Source organism: Bos indicus, chromosome 5 (genome assembly GCF_029378745.1).
Source record: "Bos indicus isolate NIAB-ARS_2022 breed Sahiwal x Tharparkar chromosome 5, NIAB-ARS_B.indTharparkar_mat_pri_1.0, whole genome shotgun sequence".
Taxonomy (NCBI): Eukaryota; Metazoa; Chordata; class Mammalia; order Artiodactyla; family Bovidae; genus Bos; species Bos indicus.
The window spans coordinates 89,768,566-89,789,933 of record NC_091764.1 but is presented as its reverse complement, the minus strand read 5'-3'; positions in this window follow the sequence as shown (position 1 = coordinate 89,789,933).

Below are 21,368 nucleotides of genomic sequence, written 5' to 3'. Positions count from 1 at the left end.
TTAGACAAGGCTGTGGTCCATGTGGTTATATTGACTAATTTTCTGTGATTATGGTTTCAGTGTGTCTGCCCTCTGATGCCCTCTGGCAGCACCTACCATCTTACTTGGGTTTCTCTTACCTTGGACGTGGGGTATCTCTTCACGGCTTTTCCAGCAAAGTGCAGCTGCTGCTCCTTACCTTGGACAAGGGGTATCTCCTCACAGCCATCTCTCCTGACCTTGAACATGGAGTATCTTCTCTCGGCTCTTCTGCGCCCGCGCAGCCACCGCTTCTTGGACGTGGGGTTGCACCTCTTGGCTGCCGTCCCTGACCTCGGACATGGGGTAGCTCCTCTTGGCCACGCTTCTGTGAGACCAACCTAGATAACATATTAAAAAGCAGAGACATTACTTTACCAACAAAGGTCCGTCTAGTCAAGGCTATGGTTTTTCCAGTGGTCATGTATGGATGTGAGAGTTGGACTGTGAAGAAAGCTGAGCGCCAAAGAATTGATGCTTTTGAACCATGGTGTGGGAGAAGACTCTGGAGAGTGCCTTGGACTACAAGGAGATCCAACCAGTCCATTCTAAAGGAGTTCAGTCTTGGGTGTTCTTTGGAAGGACTGATGCTAAAGCTGAAACTCCAATACTTTGGCCACCTCGTGTGAAGAGTTGACTCATTGGAAAAGACCCTGATGCTGGGAGGGATTGGGGGCAGGAGGAGAAGGGGACGACAGAGGATGTGATGGCTGGATGGCATCACCAACTCGATGGACATTAGTTTGAGTGAATTCCGGGAGTTGGTGATGGACAGGGAGGCCTGGTGTGCTGCAATTCATGGGGTCGCAAAGAGTTGGACATGACTGAGTGACTGAACTGAACTGAACTGTACTGAAGTTGGAAACTCGATTGATTTTTAGAGGATATATTAGCAAGGCCCAAAATGGAAAAACTACAATTTACATTCATTGTCACCTCTTCACTTGTTATTAACTTCTATTGGCAAAACAGGCTGGAGTCAATTCCTATTAAAATGACTAAGGCAATCATATAAAAGCCTGTCAAATAATACCCAGCAACTATATTCTTTATTGAATTAATAGTAAGGATTTAAGGCAATTCAGAAGCTCGTTATCATTAAATAAGGGGTCATTATCCCAGGAGATACTATAGAGAAATGTTAGTTTTGAAATTATTTAAAAAATTAAATATTTAAAAAAAGAAATTGTGTTAGCTGATTCCTCTAAAAACAAAAGCAGTGGAAAAACTTAACCATTAAAAAGAGATTCAGTCTTTTTTTGTCTATATGTATATCCATGTTCATTTGTGCCTGTTTATACAAAAGCCAATCAGTATTCCAGTTATCATTTTATTGCCATTTGCCTTTTTAAATAGACCACACCAAAAAACAAAACAAAACAAAACAAAACAGAGTTTAATCTCTTGAGCTCTGGTTTCATATTTGGAAATATAGGCAATTGAAATTATTTTCAACTAATTAAGTCTTATTGTATAGAAACATTCAAATGATTCTTTGGATATTTCACTTTTCACTTGGATATTTGCTTTTTATGTCAGTATAATCTCAGCTTGAATATACTGTGATAAACTTTGGCAGGATGCAGCAATCTGTCATTTGACATTCAAATGTTTGAAGGGAAATTAGTGTGTCACTTTCTTTGATGTAAAATCTGACTGGGATCTGAGACAGCTATGTGAAATCTTCAAAATAAATCATCAAAGTATATAATTTAAGAAGTTGTGATAAAAGCAAAGTACTTTCTTATATTCTCTAGGTACCAAGTTAGCCAAAGTGTCTTGAAACTTGTAAGCTTGATTGTCACGGGGTTAGGAAGATGTGTGGCCCTATGAAGCACAAGCTAGAAGCAAGATGCTGGGAGAAATATCAATAATCTCAGATACGCAGATGACACCACCCTTATGGCAGAAAGTGAAGAACTAGAGTTTCTTGATGAAAGTGAAAAGGAGAGTGAAAAAGTTAGCTTAAAGCTCAACATTCAGGAAACTAAGATCATGGCATGTGGTCCCATCATTCATGGCAAATAGATGGGCGAACAGTAGAAACAGTGGCTGACTGAGCAACTGGAAGTGAAGTGAAGTGAAATCTCTCAGTCGTGTCTGACTCTTTGCTACCCCATGGACAGTAGCCTGCACCAGGCTCCTCTGTCCATGGGATTTTCTAGGCAAGAGTACTGGAGTGGGTTGCCATTTCCTTCTCCAGGGAATCTTCCCGACCCAGGGATCGAACCCAGTTCTCCCACATTGATAGACAGATGCTTTACCATCTGAGCCACTAATACATGCTTATTCTTGGTTTCTAGTCAAGAATGCTTTTTTACTTAAAGTCTCTAAACATTTATACTAACATAGCTACACCATCTTTATTTTGGTTACTGTTAGCATGCACATTTTTTCTGGCCTTTTGCTTTCAACCATCAGCATCACATATTTTGTTAGAACATGTGCTTGTATTGTTCTTTGTTTTCACTTTTCATAATCTGGGCATATTTCATTAATATTTATTTAATTGCTGTATATTTGAGTTTATATTTACCATCTTTGTGTTTTTAAAATTAGTTCTACCTATTTTATGCTCTCATTTCCTTTCTTTTATTTTTCTCTTTTCAGATGAATACATTTTAAAAATTATTTCTCTATTACCTCTGGTAATTTGGTAGTTATATATTGTTTTTCTATCTTTTTACTATTTACTTTGAGATTACAAGATGCATACCTTTCTTAATATAGTCAAGCTATAAGATATAACTTTACTATTCCCCAGTGTTGCTTGGAATTTAGACCACGTAAATTCCATTTATTTGTTTTGTGTGTTATTGCCATAATTTTAATTCTCTGTATATACTTAAACCTAAAAGAAATTATTATTATTTTGCTCAGTCAATATTGTTATACTTGCTACATGGTTATCATTTTCACTGTTCTTTATTTCTCACTAAATATAAGGTCATCTTTTTTTGCCAAAGATATCTTTTTAGTGTTTCTTTTAGTGAAGATCTCTGGATTTTTACCCCCATTGTGTATAGAATTTTAGGCTGGCAGATATGGATTTGAGTACCTTCAAGATGTCATATTATTGTTTGGGGGCTCTAATCCTTTGTGTTGAAAATCACTTGTTAGTCTTATTGTTTCTGGTTTTAGTAATGTATATCCCCCTTGCCCCACAATCCTCTATATCTCTTGGTACTTTCAGATTTTCCCTTTGTGTTTGATTTTCAGTAGTTTGATCATGATGTGTGGAGATTTCACTTCCTCTATTTTATCCTGATGGTGTGCCGAGAGCTTCATGCATTTGTAACTTGATGACTTCCCTCAATCTTTTTCTCTTTAAGTATTGCTTTGCTTGATTCTCTCTCTCTTTTCTTTCTGTTCTCTGATAATATAATTCGGACATTTTAACTGCTTTTCTTATATATGTTTCTTTATTTTTAATCTTTTTTATTCTTCTGTGTTTCAGTATGAGGATTTTTAAACTGTGTTTCAGTTCACCAGTTAACTATTATTCTCTGTCTAGCCTGCTGTTATGTCCTTTTATCAAGTTTGTGATTATAATAATTGCATTTTACATTTCTATAACTTCCATTTGACTTTTTTGAGATTTAAATAGTCTGGTGAAATTTTCCATTTTTTCATCTATTTTCATCTTTTTATTTTCTCGAACATAATGGTCAGGATACTTGAGATGTCCTAATTTGATAATTTCAATATCTGGATAACCTGTGGATCTCTTTTGATTAACTATTTTTCTCTTGGTGTGAGGTCAGATAGTTATGGGTTGGTTTTTTGTTTTTATTTTTTGGCATACATAGTACTTTTTAATTCAATGTCTGATGTTTTATATGAAAAGCATAAAGACTTGCTTATATCATCTTCTTCCAAGAGCAGAAAGAGTGGATTCCTTCAATTCAGTCAGAAGTTAAAAGTCAAGGCTGTATTACAATTTTTCTAAGGCTGTATCTGGGTCTCTCTGTTCACAGGGTGTAGCTCCTAGAGAATTCCAGTTGCAAGCTCAGTATCTTCACTTGGGTCCTTGTATTGTGGGGTATCCAAGACTTGAGTCCCTGCCTCCTAAGTATTGTGACATTGTTAAAAACTCTCTTTGTTTTTTGAAGACATTCTACTTGGCTTCTTAGTTTCCTTTCCCCACATAGCAGCAGAAATTAGTCAGTGTCATAAAGGGAAACCAGTAGGGTGTGGATGTTGTTCTCTGGCCCTCCTTTGTCACTGGAATCCCAACTCAAGTCTCTGTGTCTTCTCAGCCTTGTGGGATGGTCAGAATTTCTGCTGGTTTTTCTACCTCTTTCAGGGACATCTGTTTGGCCTTTTTCTGGATCCCAACCTTTTGTTCCATGTTCTAAAATAGCAAGGGAACCAAGAGGTAAAACACTGCAAAATATCCACTTGCCTACCTGAGCTATATCTCTCTCTCCAGGATCTTGGACTTTCATCCTCTGGTTGCCTTTAGCAGCTGCCTGGGGCCCAGACTTATCCTTTGGTTCAGTTTTTCTTTTTTGGTTTAACAGACACTTTGCTTCCAGATGCTCCATCTTTCCCATCATGAATCTTAACCTTCCCACATAGAACAACATCAAAACCACAAACAATTTAGTACCTTCAAGAAGCAATATCGTTTATTTTTAATTCATATAACATGACAGGTGAAATAAACAAATGAGGATATAATGAATCTCAATAACAGCATTAATTAAATAGAATTAATGATGAATGTTTAACTCTATATCCCAATAACAGAGAATGTTCCTTCTCTTCAAGTCTCTGTGGATTGTTTCCCAAAATTGTCTAGATGAGCACAAGGAGAATCTCAATAAATCCTAAAACATAGAAATATTGCAGATAATATTCTCTGACTATAAAGCAATAAAGATAGAAATTTATAACAAAAAACTGAAGTTTTAACTCTAGTATTGAAGAGGAAATATAGGCCAAATTTTCATAGTTGGAAAGTAAAAATAAGATTTTAGATAAAAAAAATCTATGCTATTAATTCATGACAGAAACTGGTTAGAGAAAAGATTATAACCATAAGTCTTTAGGTTACACAGAAAGAATAAATTAAATTACTATTACTATATATTCAAATGAGTATTTTTAAATTATGGCAAAATTTATTTTAAAAGTAGGAAGGGATCAAAAATAGCAGAAATTAATAAAAAATACACTATAAACAATAAATAAATTCTAAAAATGATTGATAAACAGTAAAAATAAAATAGATAACCTATTTGCCTAGATCTCAAACAAAGAAAACTGGAGAAAGTACAAAGACACAAAATTAGAAATGGCAAGGATAGAACCAGGGATAAAGTAAATTATAAGAATGGCTTATACTTTACTGAAAAAAGCTATATTCTTATGCTCCTCAGTTTCTCTTATATACCATTTACCATTCCTCGGTAAATCTACCATTTAAACCTGAATATATCCCAAATCCAATCACATCTCACCATCTTCTCCACTATCCCTTCTTTTCAGTCACCACCATTTCACCTCTACCATTTCCCTCTGCAGTCTACCTTTAGCATTCTGCTCTCCAATATTTTCCTCCACAAAACAGCCAGATATGTATTTTTTTTAATAATAAATTATGTCATTTTCCCTCACAAAGCTCAACTTTGCCTTCCCATATCTCTCAGAATAAAATGCAAAACCCATAAGATACTATATGGTCCTTCTTGCTACATTAGCCACTGATCACTGAATCACTGAGCACGTTCCTTACTCAGGTCCCTTTCACTTGCTGTTCCTGCTTCTCTCCTCTCCCTAGATATTGAAATTGCTCACTTCCCTTTTTCATTCAGGCCAAAGTTTAATAACTACCCAATTTAAATGGTAACTGGTCTTTACCCGTCATTCTCTATTCCCTTGCCCTAATTTATTTTTCTTCCATGTATTTATAATCACTTAACACACTGCATATTTAATTTTTAACCTCCTTTTTTTTTTTTTTTACTAGAATATGAACTCCAGGAGAACAAGAAAATTGTCTATTTTGATCATTACTCTTTGCCTTGGGTTTTGATTAATGCCTAGCATGTATTAGTACTTGATAATTAATTATTGAATAAATCAATGAATGATATGATTTAACTTAGAACTGGAAAGCCTTCAGAAAACCCACTGAAAAGCTTTTGCAAACAGTAAGACAATTTAGAAAGGTTTCAAGGTTAATATAGTAATAGCAAAAAAGACATATCTAGTCATAGAAAATAAGTTTATTAATGCATAGGACTCCAGTGATGGGCATAGAGAAAGATTTGAAAAAAGGAAGAAATATATCTTATTCTTGACTAAAGAAAAAATAGTGTAGATGTCAGTTTTCCTTGAACTTAACCCACAATTTTAATATGATACTAATTAAAATATGTATATTTAGGCAATAATGTGACCAGGGCTTTCTTGGGTAAATTTTTACTGAAAAATAATCATTTGATAATAATTAGGAACATTCTGAACTGATAAAGAATAATGGTTAGAACTAGATCTATCAGATATTAAACTTGAAGTTAAGCTATTATAACATAAAAAATGTGGTGCTGGTAAAGAAATGGGGAGTCATGGGGACTTCCCTGGTTGTCCAGTGGTTAAGGCTTTGCCTTCCAGTCCAGGGGGTGAGGGTTTGATCCCTGGTCAGGGAGCTAAGATCCAATATACCTTACAATAAAAAACCAAAACATATAACAGAAACGATATTGTAACAATTTAGAATCACCAAAAGAAAGCATAGGAATTTTTTATGAGCACAGAGGTCATCTCTAACTATCATGAAATGACCAGGAAAGGAAAAGATGGATGATGTATTAACTATTTACAATTTTTAAAGTTTTATATTGCAAATTACCATAAACAAAGACAAAGGACAAAGTGGGGCAAATTATTTGTAACATATATGACAAACAAAAAGCTAATCTTCCTTGCAATACACTGAACTAAAAAAAAATAATCCTCTATAAAACAGCAAAGTACATGAAAGGATATTTCATTCAAAAAAGAAAAGAAATACAAGCAAATGTATACACAAACATATGAGAAGAGTCTCTTCATTTCTGATTTTAAAATGCTAATTATTTCCAATATTCTGGGAGGTGCGTCATAGAGGATCCTGCTGTGATGTATGTTGGAGAGTGTTTTGCCTATGTTCTCCTCTAGGAGTTTTATAGTTTCTGGTCTTACGTTTAGATCTTTAATCCATTTTGAGTTTATTTTTGTGTATGGTGTTAGAAAGTGTTCTAGTTCCATTCTTTTACAAGTGGTTGACCAGTTTTCCCAGCACCACTTGTTAAAGAGATTGTCTTTAATCCATTGTATATTCTTGCCTCCTTTGTCAAAGATAAGGTGTCCATATGTGCCTGGATTTATCTCTGGGCTTTCTATTTTGTTCCATTGATCTATATTCCTGTCTTTGTGCCAGTACCATACTGTCTTGATAACTGTGGCTTTGTAGTAGAGCCTGAAGTCAGGTAGGTTGATTCCTCCAGTCCCATTCTTTTTTCTCAAGATAGCTTTGGCTATTCGAGGTTTTTTGTATTTCCATACAAATTGTGAAATTATTTGTTCTAGCTCTGTGAAGAATACCGTTGGTAGCTTGATAGGGGTTGCATTGAATCTATAGATTGCTTTGGGTAGTATAGTCATTTTCACTATATTTATTCTTCCAATCCATGAACATGGTATATTTCTCCATCTATTAGTGTCCTCTTTGATTTCTTTCACCAGTGTTTTATAGTTTTCTATATATAGGTCTTTAGTTTCTTTAGGTAGATATATTCCTAAGTATTTTATTCTTTCTGTTGCAATGGTGGATGGAATTGTTTCCTTAATTTCTCTTTCTGTTTTCTCATTATTAGTGTATAGGAATGCAAGGGATTTCTGTGTGTTGATTTTATATCCTGCAACTTTACTATAATCATTGATTACAATATTGTAAAGTTTAAAAATAAAATAAAAAGAAAATGCTAATTAAACAAAAAACATGATAAACATTTTAAAATTAAGTGACCCAACTATTTAGAGGGTAGTTTGGAAAAATCATTCAAATTTAAAGCCACATATTATTTGATCCAGAGACTTCCTTTCTAAGAATTTATCTTATAGAAATCTTCCCATAAGTCTGCTAAGATATATATATATATATATATATATATATATATATATATATATATATATCTTATATATATATAAGCATTTCAATTTTATGACTGAATTGCACAGGGTCATGTGTAATCATAAACAAATAGAAGCAACTTAAATATCTATTCATAAAAGTCTGAATAGTAAATAGAAGCAACTTAAATATCTATTCATAAAAGTCTGAATAGTAAATAATAGTATAAGTGACATGTGCTGCAACATGGATGAACTTTGAAAACATTAAGCTAATTGACAGAAGGTCATTTATTATATGTTTCCATTTATATAAGATATCCAGAATTGGCAAATCTGTAGAGGCAGAATTCAGATTAAGTAGCTGTCAGGGGCTGCGGGAGGATGGAGGGACTGGAGGATGAAAACTAAGGGATATGAGGCTTCTTTGGGTCATAACAAAAATGTTCTTAAATTGATTGTGATGATGAATGCACTGTTCTATAAACATACTAAAAGCCACTGAGTTGTCCACTTTAAGTGAAAGAATTATATGATATGTGAACTGTTATTTCATAAAGTTGGAAAAATATCACCAAACAGTATCTAAAAAGTAATAGTATATTGATACAATGGGATATTATGCAGTCAGCAAAGGGAATGAGAGCTGCATTGTTGAGAAAAATATGGAAGGTAAATTGTTAAAGAAAAGTATGTTGCAGAACAGTTTGTATATAGGAATACAATTTTGGGTAACAAAAATAAGTTAACCTGGGCTTATCATGCATAATTTCTGGATAGAAACACAAGAAATTATTAAAAATTTTTGCTTCTGGGGACTGGGACTGGTGTTCAGTAATAGAGGGGTATTTTTTTTTTATTGTATTTTCCTTTATACCATTTGAAAATGTTTATGAATGTATATCTGCCTGTTTGATTAATTTTTTTTCAAAATATCTTAAAATTATATGGAAATACTGACTTTCAAGTTTAATATGAACTGGTCATTTATTTCCTTCACCATTATTCTTTATATAGAAATAAATTTCAGTATTCCTCATGTATATGGAAAAAGCCTTGTTTAAAAATATAAAAATCAGATGATGTAAATGGAGAGATATACTAAAAATTGCTAGGGCAGAGAATGGTCTCTGTGGCTCTTGTTCAAGTTTACACATAATGCCAGACACTTTTTACAAGACTGGATGTTCTCTAGGTCTTGTATATATTGTCTTGCCTAAGAGCACTCTCTTAGAGCTGAACATTAGCAACTAAGGTCCTCAGTGGACTGGAAGATTCCAATAAAGATATCTCTTGTTTATATCAGAGTCCCCGATGTCTAAGTGATACAGAATCCACAGGAGCCACAGGAGACATGGATTTGATCCCTGGGTCAGGAAGATCCCCTGGAGAAGGAAATGGCAACCCACTCCAGTATTTTTGCCTGAAAAAGCCTGTGGACAGAGGAGCATGGCAGGATACAGTCCAAAGTGTCCCAAAGAGTTGGACACAACTGAGCAACCATGCATGCATGCACCTAACTATGAGAGAAGGTTTTTCACTTCCTCATTTGTTCATTTAATCAACTAATATATACTGAGTGCTTGCTTGAGCAAGGTATGGGGCAGACCATGAGTATGTAGTGGTGAGCAATAATCATATTTACATTTCTTGAGCCATTAGTCATAGCATGGTACTAAGTACTTCACTTATAGTATTTCTTTCATTCTCACAATAATCCTGTGATGTGGACAATGTTATTATACATTAACATTTTAATTTTATTTTTAATTGAAGTATAGTCAATTTAAAATATTTCAGGTATTACTGCAAAGTGATTCAGTTATACATATATTTCATATTCTTTTCAACTATATATTATTATAAGATACTGAATGTAGTTCCTTATGCTGTACAGTAGGTCCTTATTGTTTACTTTTTATATAGTAATGAGCATCTGTTAATCCATATTCCCAAGTTATACCCCCCCTCAGTTTTCCCCTTTGATAACCATAGATTTGTTTTCTGTGTCAGTGAGCCTATTTTTATTTTGTAACTAAGTTCATTGGTATCACTTTCTAAGATTTCACATATAAGTGATATCACATGATATTTGTCTTTGTATGACTTACTTAATTTAATATGATCATTACTGCCTGCTAAGTCACTTCAGTCGTGTCCAACTCTGTGTGACCCCATAGACAGCAACCCAACAGGCTCCGCTGTCCCTGGGATTCTCCAGGCAAGAACACTGGAGTGGGTTGCCATTTCCTTCTCCAGTACATGAAAGTGAAACGTGAAAGTGAAGTCGCTCAGTTGTGTCCGACTCAGTGATACTATGGACTTCAGCCTACCAGGCTCCTCCATCCATGGGATTTTCTAGGCAAGAAAGCTGGAGTGGAGTGCCATTGCCTTCTCTAGTTCCATCCATATTGCTACAAATGGCATTATTTCATTCTTTTTCTATGGCTGAGTTATTATTATACTTTTTAACAGAAAAAGAAATCAGGGTTTCAAGAGATTGAGTAGGTTGTTCAAGATTACATAGCTAATAAGAAATGACCTTGGAATTTCAACCCAGGAAATCTGGTTCCAGATTTCCAGAAATTTGTGCATCTAAATATTATTATGTGCTGCCTTTAATAGTGCCAGTAATCTCACTGTGAGAGAAGGGAATCCCTCCAGTCTGTCACTACTGCTCAACAGCCAGGAGTAGCTACCAATATTGCTAACGTGGAAGAGAAAGACAGATATTTTCCCTGCTCTTTTTCAGTTGGCAGATTTTAAAATGAAGTATCTACTATACATCCAATCCTTCTCTAAGCCCTGAGGCTCTAGTGGTGGAGGAGAATGATCCCTGCTCATAGGCATTTGCAGCCTAGTAGGGGAGACAATCTAAACCAGGGGTACCCAACCTCTGGGATCTAATGCCTGATGATCCAAGGTGGAGCTGATGTAGTAAAAATAGAAATAAAGTGCACAATAAAGGTAATACAATTGAATCATTCCAAAACCACTACCTCCCCACCCACATCCCCCACCACCCCATCCATGGACAGATTGTCTTCCAGAAAACCTATCCCTATGCCAAAAAGGTTGGGGACAACTGGTTTAAAGAGGTAAAATGCAGAAGTAAAATAACCAACACATTGAGATAGGAAAGACATCAATTGCTCAGTCAAACAGCACTGACTTGTTTGAGACTGGAAATCTGGTAAGACTCTGAGAGCCAGGAGCATAACATGACCTCAAACACGTCTCCTTTCACTTACTGGGCACCAAGAAGAAAACATTTCCCAGGCCCCTTGACAATTATATGGGGCCAGTGGAATTGGGGGCAAAATTAACACACTCCTCTTTGAGACCTGGTGTCAGATCTCCACTGTGACGCTCCACACATTCTTCCATCCTCTCTCTGCTGAATATGGTGGAGATCTGAAGGAATCTGAGAACTTAGTAAGTAATGGAGCCACTCCACTGGAAAGAGTGGGTCTCTGAATCCTCCTTAAAAACCTGACACCAGCTGATTTGTCATGACTGAGGGAGAAGCCTGTTTTTGAGAAGCCACTGAGTGTTGGGGGTTGTTATGGCAGATAGTGTATTGTAACACATCAAGTGGTATTTAAGCTACATGTTGAGGGATGGAAAGGGTGTAGTGTGAGAAAGAGTATTTCAGGGCAAGGAAATGGCCTGTGCAAAGGACCAGGGACAGGAAAGAAATCACTGTGTACAACAGACTGGAAGATGTCAGTGTGCACGAGAGTTCAGTGAGGGAGGGTGATGGAGTGTGGAAGGGTGGACCGCCACCTGACCAGGCAAGTCTCTGGAGGCCATAGTATGAGTGAAGATTTCATTCTAGATGCAGAGGAAAGCCATCAATGTATTTTAAACAAGGGAGTGTCACTGTCGTGATTTATACAGGAAGACTAATACCCTGACTTCATAGAGTGAGTTAGAAGGGGCAGGAATACAAATAAGAAAGGACAGTCTATATAAGTATGAGGCCCAGTGCAAAGTGAAAATGTGAGGCCTCTTGGTCAAAAACTCTTTAAAATTTCAAGACAGCAGCAGCAGAGCTTTAAACAAAACATGGGGCTCTTTTAAGCATGAGGCCCCATGTACCTGCACAGGTGTTACTCCCTTTAACTGAATTGGCAGCTCGGGTAAAAGGCTCCTAGAACAATCTAGGAAAGAAATGATGGTGACTTAGGCTAGGCTTATGACAGTGACATGCAGACAAATGTATGGATTTAAAATATGTTTTAAGCAGAAATAGAGACACAAACATGGAGAACAAAAGTTTGGACACCAAGGGGGAAAGTAGAGGGTGGAATGATTTGGGACATTGGGATTGACATATATGCACTATTGATACTATGTGTAAATAAGATAACTGATGAGAACCTGGGGATTCCCAGGTGGCTCAGTGGTAAACAATCTGCTTGCAATGCAGGAGACCTGGGTTCGATCCCTGGGTTGGGAAGACCCCCTGGTGAAGGAAATGGTAACCCACTCCAGCATTCTTGCCTGGAAAATCCCATTAACGGAGGAGCCTGGGTGGGCTACAGCCCATGAGGTCACAAGAGTCAGACATGACTGAGCACACAGTGAGAATCTACTGTATAGCTCAGGGAACTCTACTCAGTGCTCTATGGTGAGCTAAATAGGAAGGAAATCCAAAAAGAGGGGAAACATATGTATGTATAGCTGATTCACTTTGCTGTATAGAAGAAACTAACACAACATTCTAAAGCAACTATACGCCAACAAAAATTAGTTAAAAATAGAATACGTTTTATTGGAAGGAGAGAGTTTTTTAATTATTTTATTTTTAAACTTTACAATATTGTATTGGTTTTGCCATATATCAGGAGAGAATTTTTTAATACATTAGATGGTGGCCTTGTAATAAGAGAAAGAAGAACCAGGCATGTCTCAACATTATAATAACAGGAATCAAGGAGACTGAATATTTTCTCTGGGTGGTATGGCACCAAAAGGAGCAGGGGTTCTAGAGATAAATTAGTGATGTGGAAATGGCAATGGTAGATGGTGATGCTGCCTACACTGCTTGTGAGACCAAATCAACCTCCACTTGAAAGAGCTGCAGGGGGAACAAAGCCCATGATGAGATCCAGATTTTAATTGAGGCATGTGGTTGCAAAGACTTTTGAGGGAGAAATTTGGGATATTGATTTGTTTGCTGATCAAAGTATGGAAACTCCAGAGGGCACAGTGTGATGGCAAAGAGGATGGCTAACAAAGGTGGCTAATCATGCAGGTGACAGTCAGTTCCAGGGACCTTGTCCTCAGCTCTTTCCTGGATGGTTTACTGGTGATGAATGTCATGATGAGAGTGGTAAAGAGTGTGTCCTCTCAGATTACTCTCAGTTCTGTTCCCAATTAGATCCCAATAAAGCGGCTCATACTATAAAAGCAGAGGAGACACTCTGTTTAGAGTGATCTGATTATTTCCCAAATCCTAGATGATGAGCTCCAGGTCCACTGGAGCAACAGTGGACCTCCCATGGCGTTTGAGGCTTTCATGTTATCTTCCTTTTTTGATGCTTTCATGGTTAGTGACTCCTGCTGCTGCTGCTGCTGCTAAGTCGCTTCAGTAGTGTCCAACTCTGCAACCCCATAGATGGAAGCCCACCAGGCTCCCCGTCCCTGGGATTCTCCAGGCAAGAGTACTGGAGTGGGTTGCCATTTCCTTCTCCAATGCATGAAAGTGAAAAGTGAAAGGGAAGTCGGTCAGTCGTGTCCGACTCTTAGCAACCCCATGGACTGCAGCCTACCAGGCTCTGCCATCCATGGGATTTTCCAGGCAAGAGTACTGGAGTGGGGTGCCACTGCCTTCTCCAAGTGACTCCTAGACCTCTACAGAGCATATGATTTGTCTGAAGTGTATTTTCAAATCTATTCTATTCTTAAAATTTCAGACAGTGCAAGTTATTTGTTTAAGTAGTTGTTCAGTCACCAACTTGTGTCTGACTCTTCATGACCCCATGGATTGCAGCACTCCAGGCTTCCCTGTCCTTCACCATCTCCCGTCCTGTCACCATGCAATGGACATGAAATTCATTGCATTGGTGATGCCATCTTTGGAAGGACTGATGCTGAAGGTGAAGCTATTCATTTATAATCATATACAAAGCAAGGTCGTTTAAGATGAATTTTTAAGCAAGAAGTGCACCTTTGAACCTATGCATTATCTCACAGTAAGAAGGCAAACCCATACCAACCCAAACCCAATTTGAATATGTAGATGAAAGGCTAGTGAGATGCTATTTTGCAAAGACCTAAATAATGTAATTTGCTGGTTTTGTGAGTTGGGCAGATGCAGTTCATTTTGAAGCAGCCTTTGGGTCTTTTCACATGATTTAGTTATTCTTAGATTTCTGAGTCATTCTGTCTTCCATGCTAGTCATTTTTCAATTCCATATTCTCTATTCATGAGGGAGATGCAACATTAACCAGTCCAAATATGGCCATGTGGCTTACTATTCCAGACAAGCAGGCTATATATTCATTCCTATTCTTAGCAATACCTTGGGACAAGTTGAATGTAAATAAAATATTTGGGCAATACACTCTAACACTGTAGAATTTCTGGGAGGTAGTGCCAGGAAAGCTTGGCATGCACGTTATTGCATAATTGTTTTGATTCAATTTGGTTGTCCTCTTAACGACTAAAATCCCAAAGCGGTAGGAATACTTACGAAAGGAACAGAAATGTGGATAACATGGGATGAGTCAAAAGACCCTGCCAATGTTTTATCCAACAGAAGTTGCATATCTTAACAACTCATGCAGGAGGTGAATTCATATCCCCTATAAAAAAATTCACTGGAAGTAAAATTCCTGTGACAAACTGAAGGTAGTGATAAAAACTTCATCCCAAGTGTCATTATGGGACTCAGAAGTACAGGTATAAATAGTACTGTAAGGGGTCTGATGAGTGAAAATTGAGATTCCACCTACAGAGATTGAAGAGGAGGGAGAGAGTTCACTAGATAAACTGAGGATTCCTGATGTTTTATTATGTTTTATGCTTTATTTATGTTTTATTCTCTGAGGTCCACCTGATAAAACTGGCTGCTCATTAGACTGTTGTCCCTTGGGGTTAAAACCTGTGCCTTCCCTGTCCTTGGGTCCTCATTGCCCAACAGGATGCCTGGCACATAAGGGCCATTCAATGAATATTTGTTGAACTGAAAGAATCTTTAGTGGGAGGGTAAAGCAAGCCCATGCTTATCTTCCACTCTGTGGTTCTAAGGGAACCACCTCCTCACACCCACCCACCTTTTAGCCCTGGGTTTCAGCAATTGCTCTGAAAACTTCAATGGAAGCAAAAAATTGTGTCTGTCCTGCTTTTTTAAAAACCTCTTCCAGCATTTTTTCTTCCATTTTCCATCAAGAAAGTTTAGGAAACCATATATGCCTCAGCCCTGAGAAAATCCCAGCTTTCAACAGGTAACCTCCCAGGTGGGGAAGCTTTGATGCAACTTGTCTGAGAAGGACTGGAAATCTGGCTTAGGCTCTATTCTACCTTCTTCGTCCTCAAGAATTACAACTAAGTTGGCCCCCTCAGCCAGCAGCTCTCCAGTAAAGCTGAGTAAGTAGATATAGAGTGAGAGTGTTAGTCACTCAGTCGTGTCCAACTCTTTGTGACCCCATGGACTGTAGCCTACCCAGGATCCTCTATCCATGGAATTCTTCAGGCAAGAATACTGGAGTGGGTAGCTGTTCCCTTCTCCAGAGGATCTCCTGACCCAAGGATTGAACTGTTCTTCTGATTTGCAGGTAGATTCTCTGTCATCTGAGCCACCAGAATAAGTAGCCATTAGACACCAAAATGAAGCATGAATATGCAATTATGTGATGCTTTGTATTCGTATGGGGTATGATGATGAAATGAGATGTTGCAAGTCATATGAAGATTCACATTTTGTGCTTTCATTTATGTTTTAGACCATTTTCTTTTCTATTTAGGGCCATTCTAACTGCCCCTTTCTGACCTGCTTGGAAGCCAAAAGAAAGAAGGACCACATATATCGTAAGAGAGAATTTCAAGAAAGAAAGAACAGTCTATAGAGTCTCAGGCCATAAGGAGTTTAACTAAAATAAATCCAAAAGAGTATGGGTGGGAGCTAATGATCAGGAGGATGGTACAGCTTCAATGTGCTGTGGGGGACTGTAGTCTGGGGCTTGTCGGGTAAAGAAGTAGAGACTAAAAGTAGCTTGCGTCTTCACAGAGCTTGATCAAAAGGGAAAGGAGAGAGAGGAATTAGAATTCAAAAAGATTAAAATTCCTCCAGATTTTTTACTTTTTCCTTTTTAAAATTTAGTAATTATTTGGCTGTGCCACATTGCATATGGGTTTTAGCTCCCCCAATCCATGCCCCCTGCAGTAAAAGCAGAGTCTTATCCACTGGACCGCCAGGGAAGTCTTTGAAAACAGAAGAATTTGAGATAAATCATGGACTTTTTTTTTTTTTTAGATAGGGTATACTTGAATATGTTTAAAAACTGTAAGAAAAGACTCAGTTTTGGCTAACTTCATAAGTGGATAAACAGGGGCCAACCAGGTCATGAAGTGGGTTCAATAGTCAGGAAGCAACTAGCCAGGTTAGAGATGGGCAGGCCTGGTCTCTGGGCTGCAGAACAAAGAAAAAAGTCCTCTGAGAGGGGGAGAAAAAATCCAAGGCAGGCAGATTTTCAACTTGAGTGAATCTAAAGGGAGACTCCTGATTCAAGGCAACAGGATAAAAACAGAGTAAATAAAGCTGTCATGAAAGGCATTAAAATGGACTGTAGGAACTAGATCCTGGAGAAACTGCATGTGTTTTGGGAACATAGCCATGCTTCTTATAGAGCTCTTGTTGACTTGCAGGGAAGGAAAAATTAAGGGTGCCAGCCAGGCTGGGTAAATAAAGATGTTGAAGATATTGAAGAAAGAGTTCGCAACAGACAGAATAAGGTCCCCAAGGGCATGAGGTGGATTGGCATCTTGACTACAGGTTGAGTAATTCATTAACACCACACAAACCATACATGGAATTCTGAGCCAAGGAGATTAGGCTTTCAGGCGTTTTTTTATACACATAGATACATGAGCTCTAGGGGGGAAATTCAGCTTTTAAGAGTCTGAGGGGAAATATATATATGCATTAAAATTTTTGCATATTGTGTTTTTAAAAAATCTCCAATTTTCTTAAACATCCCCAAAACTATGATCAAACAGACTTCATATAGAATTTGTGTTTAAATGACTCTTTAAGTGGTTATTATTCTTTCCAACTGAAAGGATATTTCCTAATGTGGCTTTTTCTGTACCAGTCTTCCAAAGTGCTCTTCTTAATTTCCATTTAATGAAAATCTCTACATTTATGGGTTTGTATTTTCTTTGGATTTAAGTTAATCCTTCAAGGAGAGCGTTAACTCTCTCAGGCTACTGGAACTTCACTTTTTGGAACTGTTATGTTTACTGTTAGGGAGTAACTTTGGCACCAAGGAGAACTTGGCTCAATAAATATTTTCAACAAAATTACTAATATAATAAATTTTAATCAGAATATTTGGAATAAAAATCTAGACTTAAAATGATCTAATCTTAATGTTTAATGGCAGAACAACTATGTTTGTGATTTATGCTTTATTTTTTAGTGTTTGTCTGAGAAGTCCCTGTGCTTCACTGAACTTATTTGAGTTGCTGGTTCCATGAAATCCAGTATTGTTTAAAATAAAAAACTAGTATACTGATGAAACTATCTGGTTGATAAGTTAAATATCTGGATCCAGAAAGAAAAAAAAAAACTGAGTGGGGAAGGCAAAAACAACAAAATAAACAAAATTCACACTATGGATCTTTCCCTCCCCTTTTCATTTCCTTCTTTTTGGATAAAAAAAGTGTTGATAAAAGGCAGGAACTTTTCCTTAGAAACAGTATCATTTACAATGAATACATAGTTATTAAATGCTCATTTACCTGAATTATTACTATTTTGCAAAGAGTAATTTATGAAGTGAAATTAATTATCTAAACTTTGAAATTAGCTCTCCAAAATCAATACAAGTTTATTCAAAAATTTTATTGGAAACTTTGATGTGTCTCACATTTTACCAATGTCATTCCATTTGTGTGTGTGTCTCTAGAATTGGATAACAGGTTTTCCTTGCTTTGTAAACTTTGACATACACATGAATAGAAAAAAAATATATATATATATATATTTATACTATTTCCAAAAATATTTTTTTATTATTTAGCCTTGAAACTTCAGTTATGGATCTGTAAAAAGATAAATAGGTAATGATTTGGATTTTGAACCAGTGCTGTTTTTTAGAAAATTATGAGCTCTTGCTATTCGCTAATCATACTGATGGGCTTCCCTGGTGGCTCAGGGGTAAAGAATCTGCCTGCCAATGCAGGAGACATGGATTCTATCCCAGGGTCAGGAAGATCCCCTGGAGAAGGAAATGGCTACCCACTCTAGTATTCTTGCCTGGTAAATCCCATGGACAGAGGAGCCTGCTGGACTTCAGTCCATGGGTTGCAACAAGTTGGACACAACTTAGAGACTGAACAATAACAACAGTCATGTTGATAACTTGGAAATGAGTAGAAAATCCATATTTTTATTTATTCACATGATGAATGATATCTGATATATATTTCAAACTAAACAGCTTTCCATGATCTTACATTGGTTCCCTCCTATAGTATATCAACAGCTGAGTATGTCAAGGCTGTATATTGTCACCCTGCTTGTTTAACTTATATGCAGAGTACATCATGAGAAACTCTAGACTGGAAGAAACACATCTGGAATCAAGATTGCTGGGAGAAATATCAATAAGCTCAGATATGCAGATGACACCACCCTTATGGCAGAAAGTGAAGAGGAACTAAAAAGCCTCTTGATGAAAGTGAAAGAGGAGAGTGAAAAAGTTGGCTTAAAGCTCAACATTCAGAAAACAAAGATCATGGCATCCGGTCCCATCACTTCATGGGAAATAGATGGGGAAACAGGGGAAACAGTGTCAGACTTTATTTTTCTGGGCTCCAAAATCACTGCAGATGGTGACTGCAGCCATGAAATTAAAAGACACTTACTCCTTGGAAGGAAAGTTATGACCAACCTAGATAGCATATTCAAAAGCAGAGACATTACTTTGCCAACAAAGGTCCGTCTAGTCAAGGCTATGGTTTTTCCAGTGATCATGTATGGATGTGAGAGTAGGACTGTGAAGAAGGCTGAGCACCGAAGAATTGATGCTTTTGAACTCTGGTGTTGGAGAAGACTCTTGAGAGTTCCTTGGACTGCGAGGAGATCCAACAAGTCCATTCTGAAGGAGATAAGCCTTGGGATTTCTTTGGAAGGAATGATGCTAAAGCTGAAACTCCAGTACTTTGGCCCCCTCGTGCGAAGAGTTGACTCATTGGAAAAGTCTCTGATGCTGGGTGGGATTGGGGGCAAGAGGAGAAGGGGACGACAGAGGATGAGATGGCTGGATGGCATCACTGACTCGATGGACGTGAGTCTGAGTGAACTCTGGGAGTTGGTGATGGACAGGGAGGCCCGGTGTGCTGCAATTAATGGGGACTCAAAGAGTCGGACACGACTGAGCAACTGAACTGAACTGAACTGATATAATCAAAGCCTTACTGTAAAAATTTTAAAAATCTCTAAGTATATTTCAGAATATCAACAAGCTATAAAATCTGAAGCAGATTACAAACTCTAGTTATTGTACCACTGAACTAATTAAGGTATCAAAAAATTATAGTTTAAGAACTGCTTGGCCTAATTCTCTGTAGAAGAACTGATGCTTTTGAACTGTGATGTTGGAGAAGACTCTTCAGAGTCCCTTGGACTGCAAGGATATCCAACCAGTCCATCCTAAAGGAAATCAGTCCTGGGTGTTCATTGGAAGGACTGATGTTGAAGCTGAAACTCCAACATTTTGGCCACCTGATGAGAAGAGCTGACTCATTTGAAAAGACCCTGATGTTGGGGAATATTGAAGGCAGGAGGAGAAGGGGACAATGGAGGATGAGATGATTAGATGGCATCACAATTCAATGGATGTGAGTTTGGGTAAACTCCGGGAGTTTGTGATGGACAGGGAGGCCTGGCATGATGCCATTCATGAGGTTGCAAAGAGTCGGACACGACTGAGCGACTGAACTGAACTAAACTGAGCCAGGATGGAACCTAGGGTGTGTTTTCATGAATGTATCAGTTCAGTTCAGTCACTCAGTCGTGTCCGAATCTTTGCGACCCCATGAATCGCAGCACGCCAGGCCTCCCAGTCCATCACTAACTCCCAGAGTTCACTCAGACTCACGTCTATCTAGTCAGTGATGCCATCCAGCCATCTCATCCTCTGTCGTCCCCTTCTCCTCCTGCCCCCAATCCCTCCCAGCATCAGAGTCTTTTCCAATGAGTCAATTCTTCGTATGAGGTGGCCAAAGTACTGGAGTTTTAGCTTTAGCATCATTATTTCCAAAGAAATCCCAGGGCTGATCTCTTTCAGAATGGACTGGTTGGATCTCCTTGCAGTCCAAGGGACTCTCAAGAGTCTTCTCCAACACCACAGTTCAAAAGCATCAATTCTTTGGCACTCAGTCTTGTTCACAGTCCAACTCTCACATCCATACATGACCACAGGAAAAACCATAGCCTTGACTAGACGAACCTTTGTTGGCAAAGTAATGTCTCTGCTTTTGAATATGCTATCTAGGTTGGTCATAACTTTCCTTCCAAGGAGTAAGTATCTTTCAATTTCATGGCTGCAGTCACCATCTGAGGTGATTTTGGAGCCCCAAAAAATAAAGTCTGATACTGTTTCCACTGTTTCCCTATTTCCCATGAAGTGATAGGACTGGATGCCATGATCTTCGTTTTCTGAATGTTGAGCTTTAAGCCAACTTTTTCACTCTCCCTTTCACTTTCATCAAGAGGCTTTTTAGTTCCTCTTCACTTTCTGCCATAAGGGTGGTGTCATCTGTATATCTGAGCTTATTGATATTTCTCCCGGCAATCTTGATTCCAGCTTGTGTTTCTTCCAGTCCAGCGTTTCTCATGATGTACTCTACATATAAGTTAAACAAGCAGGGTGACAATATACAGCCTTGCCGTACTCCTTTTCCTATTTGGAACCAGTCTGTTGTTCCATGTCTAGTTCTAACTGTTGCTTCCTGACCTGCATACAAATTTCTCAAGAGGCAGATCAGGTGGTCT